The sequence below is a fragment of the Lathyrus oleraceus genome, chromosome 5 (genome assembly GCF_024323335.1).
Source record: "Lathyrus oleraceus cultivar Zhongwan6 chromosome 5, CAAS_Psat_ZW6_1.0, whole genome shotgun sequence".
NCBI classification, from domain to species: Eukaryota; Viridiplantae; Streptophyta; class Magnoliopsida; order Fabales; family Fabaceae; genus Lathyrus; species Lathyrus oleraceus.
The window spans coordinates 134998395-135011095 of NC_066583.1; the positions used below are offsets into that span (position 1 = coordinate 134998395).

General features: G+C 39.6%; 1 pseudogene; it reads left to right on the plus strand.

Moving 5' to 3' along the window:
• The first annotated feature begins 1290 nt into the window (after positions 1-1290).
• On the plus strand, positions 1291-12004 carry LOC127079247 (PHD finger protein ALFIN-LIKE 4-like; annotated as a pseudogene).
• The last annotated feature ends 697 nt before the right edge of the window (positions 12005-12701 follow it).

Sequence of the window (12701 nt, forward strand, 5' to 3'; positions counted from 1 at the left end):
AGCCGAGTGAGACTTATACTTATGCTGACATCGAAACTGTATATAAGTATCTTGAGGAGAACTTTGGTGCTAAGCAGGAAGACATAATCCTTTATGGTCAATCCGTTGGGAGTGGTCCTACTTTGGATATTGCTGCTCGTTTACCCCAATTGAGAGCTGTTATTCTCCATAGTCCGATACTGTCGGGATTGAGAGTGATGTACCCTGTGAAACCAAAGTCCAAGGCAAAGGCTGTGAAGGCCAAGACAGCCGCTAAGCCCAAATCTGCTGCTATCAAGCCCAAACCCGCTGCCAAGTCAAAGGCACCTGTGAAACCAAAGTCCAAGGCAAAAGCCTGCAAAGGTTGCAAAGACATCGACGAAGACGTCACCGGGAAAGAAAGCTGCTACAACTCCTGCAGAAGAGACACTCTCTCGGCTACTAAAATCCAAAGTTGATGCAGATGAAACCGACGAGGTTGAGCTTCAGAATGCGATGGCAAATGTTGTGACATGTTTGGTACCATTCGGCGCAACGGTGTCGGAATATGCAAACTACAGCAGCAGCAACAAACGATGGCGCATAGCCTGAATGAAGGTCAGAATCCAATGCAAGTTGCTGCCAGGCGAATTGCATCCAGCAGCTGTATGGTTTCAGTTTGATACGCAAGAATCCTGTAACGAATTCATAACAAAATCACAACAGCATCAACCAAATCATGATCAAGTAATAATTAATGTTTTAATGGAAACTTTTACCAAACTTCACTGCTGGCACTAGATGGGCAGTCGTTATGTCTTGTGGAGTTGGATTCTCAAACCAGTATTCAAAGCAAAATATCCAGAAATTGAAGAATCCCATGGGAGTGATGCTTTGATGTGGGTACCTGTTAAACCACCAAACAAGGGATCGGATACCGTCACAAATGGAAGACAAATTGACTCAACCAAACAATGCAACAATTTCTCAGAAGCCTACGACTGCTATAAAGGAATTGCAAATTATTATGAAGCTTACAACCAATTTCTTTGTTCCCGGTCCATAACCGATCACATCAGCCATAACCTGCATAATACACACAGAAATGGTCATTTTATTACAACCCTGTTTTGTTTTCTAACACATCACAATAGTCCTTGTTCCGGTTACAAAGGCCATAGCAGAAAGTGAGAAGAACATAACAAGATCCAGAAAAAACTCACCGTAACCTTTTGAACTAGTTTGGTCTTCCAAATCCACAACAAACTCAGCATATTCCTCTCACTCCTACTTCACTCTCACTCTTCTACTGCCAGGCTACGTGAACCTACAATGGACTCGCGCGCACAGTATAATCCTTGCACTGTTGAAGAGTTTTTGGGGATTTCAAGGGTCGTCGAGCTGGTCTCATCAAAGCTCTCACCACTGATGTTGAAGATTTCTATAACCAATGTGATCCTGATAAAGAGAATTTGTGCTTATATGGCTTTCCTAGTGAGCAGTGGGAAGTTAATTTACCTGCTGAAGAAGTTCCACCGGAGCTTCCCGAGCCTGTGCTTGGAATTAACTTTGCCAGGGATAGCATGCCAGAAAAAGATTGGCTGTCTTTAGTTGTTGTTCATAGCGATTCATGGTTACTTGCTATTGCCTACTATTTTGGAGCCAGGTTCGGGTTCGACAATTTGACAGGAGACGCCTTTTCAGTATGATCAATGAACTGCCATCGATATTTGAAGTTTGTTACTGGTACAGCAAAGAAACAAGTTAAGGAGAAGTCTTCAGTTTCATACCACAGTGGAAGCAAATCCAAGGCCATCCTCAAAAACTGCATCGGTTCAAGCAACCTGTTTTATTTCCTTGCAACCGCTTGATCTTCAATTTCCTGCACAATATTAACCACAGTGATATCAGCAGCAAGCAAGCAAATATTAAACAGTATCAAATAGAAGACACCGAGTCGCAGGCCAAATTCCTTCCGGCAGGTTGTCATTTTCGGATGATTCTCTCTTGTGTTCTACCAAACCGATACCAAGACATAGAAACTGATACAAGCACCAATAACAATACAGAGTGAAGAAAACACAGAAAATAGAAAAAGAAAAGCGATGATGAGTTTGAGTTGGAGTTGTTTATCACTTGCAAACCAACAACAACAATTCAGAAGATTCAAGATAACAACTCATAGTGTTTTTTGCTGTTGCATTTCTCCAATGTTCAATGTTACTGCAGTAATACAAAAACAATTGACAAGCATTAGAATCCAAAATTTCCCAAATTGAGCATAAGGACAAATTCAGAGAGAAAGAAAGAGTTCAAGGTACCGTTTCCGGAAGTATAGCATCAAACAGGATAACTCGCTTCTGAGCATGAAAGCACTTCTGAAAGCTTTCTCTTTTGAGCCTTTATACACCAACCGAAACCCTAATTTGCAAAGATAAAAAGAAATGAGTGAGAACAGAGAGGGATTGGGGGCGGAAAGGAGAAAAACGGCGAAAGTTTAAAAAACCCTAAAACCGGCCAAGCAAAAAGACGAACCTTTTTGGAAGCGAAGCTTTGATCTTGTTGACTGCAGGAGGAACCTAGCGGAGAGAAGAGGGTTAAGCTCACCGTCACTGCCAAAGGTGAGCCGTCCTATTCGTTTCTCTACCGGAATTTTTTTGTGTGTTTCGTTTGAGAGAGGGAGACGAGAGAAGAGCGATGGGTGAGTGAGATAGATAGAGATGCGAGGTTGAGGATGGAGGGATTGTGCGAAGTGAGATAGAGAGAGTACAGAGAACGAAGGTGAGGATGGAGGACGTTTGACTCCACTTTTCTTTTTTAATTTTTTTTTTTTTTTTTTTTTTTAAGCAGACTTTTTAAATCCCACTAGGTGAATGTTACCATACATTTTGGTCATTAAAATTTGGTTTATTAGTATTAACTGTAATTAATTGTTGTTTAGCATTCCCAATTCCTAATCTCTAAAACCCAACAGCCATGCGGCTGGGTTCAATCACCAGTAGGCTAACCGTTCTGTTTCTATTTAGTTTTTTTATTTTTTTATTTTAACCTCTTTTTTAATTTACCTTAGTTTATATATTTAAATTAGTACTAAAATAACAATTAGTTGGTAAATGGCCTGGTGGAGAGGGGGTAGTTCCATAGTCCTAGGTGGAGTGAGTTCGATACTCATACGTAGCATTTTTTTAGTATTTCATTTTCTTTTAGCTTCTATTTTTTATTATTTTATTGTCTTTTAGTATTTTGTTTCTTGTAATATTTTTTTATGTCCATGCTTCTTTATTAATTTCATCATATATTCGACACCATTTTAAAATAAAAAAATCATACGTTTCTCGATTTAATATCGAGCCCATTTTCCACACCCTTGTAAGTCGATTGCTTTTAAGCATCGCCGTCAACCTCACATAGCTTACTCTTGGGCTTTCTTACAATGAGCCGGTTCTCTTGCACTTACACTCATGCATTATTTATTTGGGCCCGATTTTATTTATTTCATGATTGTTTAATCCCCATTTGACAAATGTACCCCACTCCCCAATGTGTAATAATTTTGTACTTTTTATTTCTTTTATTGTTTGGTTGTTTAATTAGCTACTAACACAAGAATAAAATCAACAAATTTCAAAAATACAAAAATATGACTCGATTCAACGTCGAGTACTTTCTCAATAAACGAACCAACTCATTTCTCCTCCTATTCCATTTCTCTCAAACTTCATCAAATGCTTGATCCAACGTCAAGCCATTTTTCATAAAAACTCAAAATATTAATTCATAATTAAGACCTTTTCAAAAAGATGGAAGTGGAACGTGGTGTATACCACGCACTCCTGAGACTAGGATTCGAGATGTATATCTCGCCAATCCTAGCTTTCGCCATCATCCAAATTCATCCACTTTGTTTTCATTCAAACACTCATTCAAATTTCTCTTAAACGCCCATCAATACTTGATCTAGGTCAAGTCATTTTCACAACAAAACTCAAAATACCTAATTCTTATTTAACACTTTCTCAATAAAGGTGGAAATGGAACATGGTGTATACCATGCACTCCTGAGGTTAAGATTCGAGACGTATGCCTCGCCAATCTTAACTCTCGCCATCGTCTAAAATTGTCAATGCGGTTTCTTCAAACCCTTTCTCAATCAAATTCCAAAATACTTAATTCCTATCTTAACTTTTTTTTAATAAAGATGGAAATGGAACATGGTGTATACCATGCACTCCTGAGGCTAGGATTCGAGATGTATATCTCGCTCATCCAAGTTCTCGCCATCACTCAAAATACCTCCAACCAATCAAACTCTTTTCTCGCCGCCGTGCGATTAATCAAAAATCTTTTTCATAAATGAAAGATATATTGTCTTAAGTGATACAAAACAATGTTTCGGCCACGATTGTTGAGTAGAGATAAATGACGCTTTTCCGAATGTAGATTTATAAATCCGTTCGATGTGTGGTATGCGTCCACTCCTCATCTGTTTTGGGTAAAACGATGTTTTCGTCGATTAATACAGTATAGCCTTCGCTAAAATCGACCAACAAACAAACATTTTTCTACCCAGAACTACGTAAGCCTTGATTTCTCTTTTGAGATACGTAGGAGCAGGATTTGTAAATCTTGTCAGGCCCACTAATAAAAAACTTAGGTTTAGTCCTTCGTCAAAAATCCAAAAACATTTCTCCTATCTTCTATTCTTTCATTCCCACCTAATAAATTGAAAAGCCTAACATTTCAAACTAACATTAATGCACACAACTGACCTAATGGTTCCCGTTGAGTACAATGGACGTGAGGGGTGCTAATACCTTCCCCTTGCGTAATCGACTCCCGAACCCGGATATTGGTTGCGACGACCATATCTTATCCTTTTCTTTTGTCTTGGGTTTTATCGATATTTCCCCTTTCCTTTTAGGAATAAATAAAGTTCGGTGGCGACTCTGTTCAGTCCATCATTGCGAGCGTGCGATCGCGCTTCGCTTTGAAGTCGTATCCCCATTTTTTTCGAGGTGCGACAGATGGCGACTCTGCTGGGGATTTCAAATCCCTAAGTGAGTCAAGCCTAGTTAGGACGTTTGTGTGCCTTTGTTTGTTTAATTGTGTGGCTTTTCCTTATTTATTGCTTTTTTTAATATCTTTATTGTTATATTGATATCTGTTGTATATTGGTTCTATTGCGATTGTTGGTACTTGGGTATTTGATTGCAAACCATGTGGGAAAGACTCTACACCCGAGTCTAGAGTGAAAAAAAAACATAAGATAGGACGATGGTTGAGTAGTACGGACTCCCGAGGTGGATACTTCGTAAGAGTCGGTACGAGAACCTCACTTAGAGTAGATTCTTTTGCAAATATTGTCGCCCGAGGTGTATACCTCGTAAGCTTCGATGTTTCAAAGGGGTCCATGACTCTAAGAACCTTTTAGAACATTGAAACTCTGGCCAACTAGAAATGATGGTTGCGTAGTATGGATTCCCGAGGTGAATACTTCGTAAGGATCGATACGAGAACCTCGCTCAGAATAGATTCCCTAGATGGAGTTGATGACCGGAAAGTATTTTCCGTAAGCGTCAAACAGTCTTTTGAATCCATGACTCTGAGTACCTTGTCTAGAACCCAGTCGATGGTTGCGTAGTACGGACTCCCGAGGTGAATACTTCGTAAGGGTCGGTACGAGAACCTCACCCAGAATAGATTCCCTTGATGGAGTTGACGACCGGAAAGTATTTCCCGTAAGCGTCAAACATTCTTGTGAATCAATGACTCTGGGAATCCTTTGTAACAAAACCTTAGATCTTACCCGGTGAGAACCTATTCTTGGAAAACAATCAGATTCATCAGTACCTCATACTTTTGAACCCGTGTATGAAAAAACAAATGTGCATGGCTTGCATTGCATTCATTCGCATTCCATTGCATTTGCATCTCATCATAACGCATGTCATTTTCCAGACAAAATACCAAAAAAACTCATCCATCCTTTGTCCGTGATCAGCAAAGTGATTCCTAACACGCGTTTAGAACAAATAACCATGTCTCAGGAGATGATGGACGAGCTAAGGAAAGGCCAAGAAGCACTGAAGGGGGAACTCAATCTTTTGAAGAGCCAAATGAGATGGGTCTTGGAAACGGTGCAAGTCTTGTTGGGAAGAGAGGGTCACCCAATATACGCTGCTGCAACAAAGAGAGCTACTACGCCACATCCATCTGGTGTTACCCCAGGTCAAGGGAAATTCTATGTGGCAACTCCTCATTTACCAGTATGTGGACCTCCCTCAAGGCGTCATCAGCAACATCCTCTGGCTATTTCTCCTCAAAGTCACCAAAGTCAGGTTCAGAACAAAAATCAGAATCAGAACAAGAGGAACAAGGATCACAATGACTCGATTCCGGTACCATATAGCAAGCTTTACCCGCTACTGATCCAGAATGCTTTGGTGACCCCTCGAGCTCTCACACCTGTGTCACCATACCTACCATGGTACAATCCAAATGCAACGTGTGAATTCCATAAAGGGGCATTGGGACATAACCTAGATTCATGCTGTGCGCTAAAAGCCTTGGTACGAGGACTGATTAACAAGAAGAGTTTAGTCTTTGAAGAAGATCAACCGAAGATCAAGTGTGAATACCATACTGGAACAATGGGGCACTCCATCGAGGAATGCAAGAGTTTTAAGCTCAAACTGCAAGGATTAATTGACATAAGGTCACCAACACTCAAGGAGGAAGGCTCAGGTGCATATACCTTGATTTCTGGGCCAGATAATGAGAAAGGGAAAGGACCTTTGAGACCCCTCAAGGTTTTGTACCACAAGGAAGATGTCAGGGATGTGGCTAGTGAGCTATCATTGTTTCCTGGTAAGAGCATTGAGATACCGCCTTGGATTTCCAATGTCACGACCTATACCAATGAAAGAAAAGGAGAAGTGAGTAGTGGATCCAAGAGGGTTGCGTTCAACGATGAGAATGAAGGAAAAGAATTTGAAGATCATCGTGTCAATGTCAAAAAGCTTGTTGATCCAAACCTTCAAGTTTGAAGAAGTCAATTCCCTAAAGTCGGCAATCATTTGGCTGTTTCAACACTTCTTTTGTAGTTTCTTTGCATGTTGATTGTTAATTGCTTTTAAGCATTGTTGTTTTCTTTGAATTGGTAAGATTAATGAAAGGTTTATGCATCTTTTGAATTAATCCATTCGTATTCACTCGTTTTTCATTTATGTTAAAAACAAAAACAAAATACTCCTCTCATTCACTTTTGTTTATCAAACTGTTGTGTTAACGAAGATTGGAGGGAGGATGATGAAAACGAAACACCTGAAATTGTTGTGGTATGCTTTTGAGTAAAACCTTGTCGATGATGTAAGGCATTGTTTCAAATCCCCAAACACTGGAGTGATAAGGAGTTAATCCCTAGACAACCACTTTGAGCCTAGAAGTTGGTGTTTATTTCGGATCTAAAACCCTTAATCTTAACCTGGGGCAGGGTAGTTGTGTTCAGATATTTTGATCATGTATTCGATCTTTCAAAAATCGTCCATATGAACACCCTCCAATTAGGTTCAACCACGTGTTATCCTTCGCACACATGTTGAAGTGTTGAAGAAGTTAAGAAAAGCTAAAATTAGTGTTGGTTGATCCTTATCCACCAATAATGTGGCAGTCAATACCTTTAAAAAATAAAAAATAAAAGTCCGCTAAGTCAAACACCACAAAATGACTTAGGCAAAAGTCAGGGCATCCCGATGGACCGAAAGCTTCAAAGAAGCGGTCCAGGCAAAATAAGGGACAAAGAAAAACAAAAAGAGGTCACCAAAACCCTCAACAAAACAAAAAATAAGGTGACCGCCATTTCAAGAAAAATTCGTCTTGAATCCTCATCACACCTTCGAACCCTCTTGGAAGTCGAATGCGTGTATTGAATTAACTGAACGTAGGAACTGGAGATCATCAAGAAGAAGGGGTGGGTAAAAATAAATTTTGAGCCTTATATCCTTTTGTTTCAAAAAACCGTGAACCAGACCACGTTACAACCCTTCAAAGACCTAATTGAGGCAGGGTTTATCTTGAAAGCATACTATAACAAGTTTGTGTTAACTTGACTCCAAACGATTTTTGTTAATCATTTGATAGCACCAACTTGCATACTGTGAATGACTTGATCACCATTGTATTCTTATCATTGACCCGTTCACTGTATTTCACCCGTTCATATCAATAAACTTTGATTTCAAATTTTTGCATAAACACTGCATTAAAATTACCATTTTTGAATGAACAATCTTATTTGCAAGTCAACACTTAGCATCAAAGAAATGCCAAATACAGTTGAGGAACTTGATGGAGTGAAAGAAGTTTAGTCAGGGGAAAATCACTTTGAGCATCCGTTAATTCGAGCTAATCACCCTAAGGATCATCTAGCCAAGAGTAATTTGTTTCAAGAATCAGACTGGGGCAAGCCACCTCAGAGTTCAGTAAGTCCAATCACTCCATGGTTCAGTTAGCCAAGAGTAATTTGCTTCAAGACTTAGTCCGGGGCAAGCCACCTCGGAGCTCAATGAGTCCAGCTATCCAAAGGACAATCAATCAAGAGTCTACCATTCCAACATTTGGTTAGTCAAGTTCAGACCATTGCAAGTTTCAAACACTTGGGGCAAGCCATCTCGAGGTAGTCTCATGGAAAGTTGTTTCCAAACCCCTTTTCAAGGTGAACATTTCCAAAGACCCAACAAAACTGGGGCAAGGTGAGCCACAAACTGGGGCAGAACCTCCTTCTTTGTGCTTTCAAACTGCTCAAACGAATTCTGCCATACGTCAACAACTATTGAGTTCAAGACGAGTGCCCGAAAATTATGCTAGCACGATTCATTAATCCTCCAAAGGATCCATTGGCTAAGTTGTGGCTATCAAACTGGATAGAATCCTCCTTTGACAACATCTATCATAAAATATTTGGTTGAGTTCTCGGTGTTGAGGAATCATGAGCTTCCATAAAAAGCCTTTACCAACTCCCAGTCCACTCAGGTGTCAGCATTCTCATAATCATGATCATTCATATATCATGCATAAAAGGAAATTCAAATCATGCATAGCCGAAATGTACTTCGTGCTCATTTTGCATTGACCCAGGTCTTGTTGTCGATCCTAGATCTTTTGACCTTTGATTCCAGTCTGTATTTGGTGCCCTTAAACCATCATCCGGTTTTTGCAGTCATTTTCAAATCCAACCCAGTTGGCACCTATTAGAAAATTTTCCATTAAGGTTCATTTTCTTTTTGGATTATCCGATGAATTCCCGGATTACTCCTTGGTGTATCGATGTATTTCCACGACTTGTCTGATGTATTTCCAGATGTTTCACCATCTATCTGAGGTGTTCTTTGATGTGTCTATATTCTGATGTATTTCCAGAATTTCCTTGATATATTAACAGATGTGTCTGTATTCTGTTGTATTTCCGGAATATCACTTGTAATTCTGATGCATTTCCAGAATTTGTTTCTTTTACTCTCTGATGAATTCCCAGACATGTCACTTTTATTCTGATGAAGTTCCAGAACCCCTATGTCATTCCCTGGAATTATTTCAAGACTCATTGGTGTCTCCTAAAAATCAGTTGTTGCTAGGCATTATTCCAAGCTCAGTTGTTACTAGAACTCATTCCAAAGTCCAATTGTTGTTGGCAAAGTCCGTTAAAAGCTGGTTGTAGTCCATTGCTTACGGTCCGAGTCCAATTGTTTTTATTCCGGGGTCCGGTCATGCTTGAACCTACTCTGAAGATTCTTTGTTCAATCCTATTCAGGTCATGTATGAACCTGTCATTGAACCTTTTTATTCCGGGGTCCGTTCATGCTTGAACCTACTCTGAAGATTCTTTGTTCAATCCTATTCAGGTCATGTACGAACCTGTCATTGAACCTTTTTATTCCGGGGTCCGTTCATGCTTGAACCTACTCTGAAGATTCTTTGTTCAATCCTATTCAGGTCATGTACGAACCTGTCATTGAACCTTTTTATTCCGGGGTCCGGTCATGCTTGAACCTACTCTGAAGATTCTTTGTTCAATCCTATTCAGGTCATGTACGAACCTGTCATTGAACCTTTTTATTCCGGGGTCCGGTCATGCTTGAACCTACTCTGAAGATTCTTTGTTCAATCCTATTCAGGTCATCTTGAACCTGTCATTGAACCTTTTATTCCGGGGTCCGGTCATACTCGAACCTACTCTGAAGACTCTTTGTTCAATCCTATTCAGGTCATGTACGAACCTGTCATTGAACCTTCTATTCCGGGGTCCGGTCATACTTGAACCTACTCTGAAGATTCTTTGTTCAATCCTATTCAGGTCATGTATGAACCTGTCATTGAACCTTTTTGTTCCGGGGTCAGGTCATACTTGAACCTGCTCTGAAGATTCTTTGTTCAATACCCATTCAGGTCATGTATGAACCTGTTTGTTGAACCCCTATTCCAGTATCAGGTCATACATGAACCTGTTCTGTAGAGTTTTCTCCTTGATTATCCCCCAGCGTTGTCAAGTCATACATGAACCTGTTTGTTGAACCCCTATTCCGGTATCAGGTCATACATGAACCTGTTCTGAAGAGTTTTCTCCTTGATTATCCCCCAGCGTTGTCAAATCATACATGAACCTGTTGTAGCATCTTTTCCTTTATTCGGGTTTAGTAAGTCATGTGTGAACTTACCACCGAAATCCCTTGTATTCTAAGTATCGATTATCAAATCTCACTTTGAATACTTCCCAGTGTGTGTCTGACTCTCCAGCAGGACTGTTTCCCCAACAAGATTGTTTCTTACCATTTGTCTGTCTCCCTGTGGATCATCAACATTCCCCACAGTTTGGTTTGTCTAGTAGCATCTCCCGCTAAGGGTCCACCATATCCCTAGCAGGAAAGGAAATATAAAAAAAAAAGGAAATAAGAATCATGCATCCATGCATATCATGGCATATCATATCATATCACATCATGTCATGGGGATTCAGGATCAAAATCCGGGTCTTTTTAGTATTTAATCATCTCCCTCTATGATCATATGAAGAGTGTACCGCTTCATATTCTCTAGTCGAAGATACTTAAATAGGGGCAACTGTCATACCCCGATTTTGATCCCGAAATTTTTCCGTTTTTTCTTTTTATTTTTGCATTTTGCATACATTCATCAGTATAAAACGGATTTTAATATCTTGACCTTTTATTTGATTTTAATTTCAAATTAAGTTTAATTCCAATTGTCAATTTAATCTTAATTATTTATTTTTACTAATGATTAAAACTCTAATTGATTTTTATTTCCAAATGAATGTTAGAGTGGATATCCAAGTAATTTTAAATGAATAATAAATTAATTTGATTTTTAATTTGGTTTTTACTGATTTGTTATTATTATTTAAATAGATATTTAAACCGACTTCTCAATTATCCATTTTATAATTAAAATCCAAAATCCAAAATCCATCCATGGTGCATTTCAAATCAAATAGTACCTACTCATTTCATAACATTCCAATAATTCATTCCAAAAAAAAAAAGAAGAGAAAAAACAAAATCCAATAATAAACACATTAATCCAGTCATCAGGGAAGCCGAGTGAGACTTATACTTATGCTGACATCGAAACTGTATATAAGTATCTTGAGGAGAACTTTGGTGCTAAGCAGGAAGACATAATCCTTTATGGTCAATCCGTTGGGAGTGGTCCTACTTTGGATATTGCTGCTCGTTTACCCCAATTGAGAGCTGTTATTCTCCATAGTCCGATACTGTCGGGATTGAGAGTGATGTACCCTGTGAAACCAAAGTCCAAGGCAAAGGCTGTGAAGGCCAAGACAGCCGCTAAGCCCAAATCTGCTGCTATCAAGCCCAAACCCGCTGCCAAGTCAAAGGCACCTGTGAAACCAAAGTCCAAGGCAAAAGCCTGCAAAGGTTGCAAAGACATCGACGAAGACGTCACCGGGAAAGAAAGCTGCTACAACTCCTGCAGAAGAGACACTCTCTCGGCTACTAAAATCCAAAGTTGATGCAGATGAAACCGACGAGGTTGAGCTTCAGAATGCGATGGCAAATGTTGTGACATGTTTGGTACCATTCGGCGCAACGGTGTCGGAATATGCAAACTACAGCAGCAGCAACAAACGATGGCGCATAGCCTGAATGAAGGTCAGAATCCAATGCAAGTTGCTGCCAGGCGAATTGCATCCAGCAGCTGTACGGTTTCAGTTTGATACGCAAGAATCCTGTAACGAATTCATAACAAAATCACAACAGCATCAACCAAATCATGATCAAGTAATAATTAATGTTTTAATGGAAACTTTTACCAAACTTCACTGCTGGCACTAGATGGGCAGTCGTTATGTCTTGTGGAGTTGGATTCTCAAACCAGTATTCAAAGCAAAATATCCAGAAATTGAAGAATCCCATGGGAGTGATGCTTTGATGTGGGTACCTGTTAAACCACCAAACAAGGGATCGGATACCGTCACAAATGGAAGACAAATTGACTCAACCAAACAATGCAACAATTTCTCAGAAGCCTACGACTGCTATAAAGGAATTGCAAATTATTATGAAGCTTACAACCAATTTCTTTGTTCCCGGTCCATAACCGATCACATCAGCCATAACCTGCATAATACACACAGAAATGGTCATTTTATTACAACCCTGTTTTGTTTTCTAACACATCACAATAGTCCTTGTTCCGGTTACAAAGGC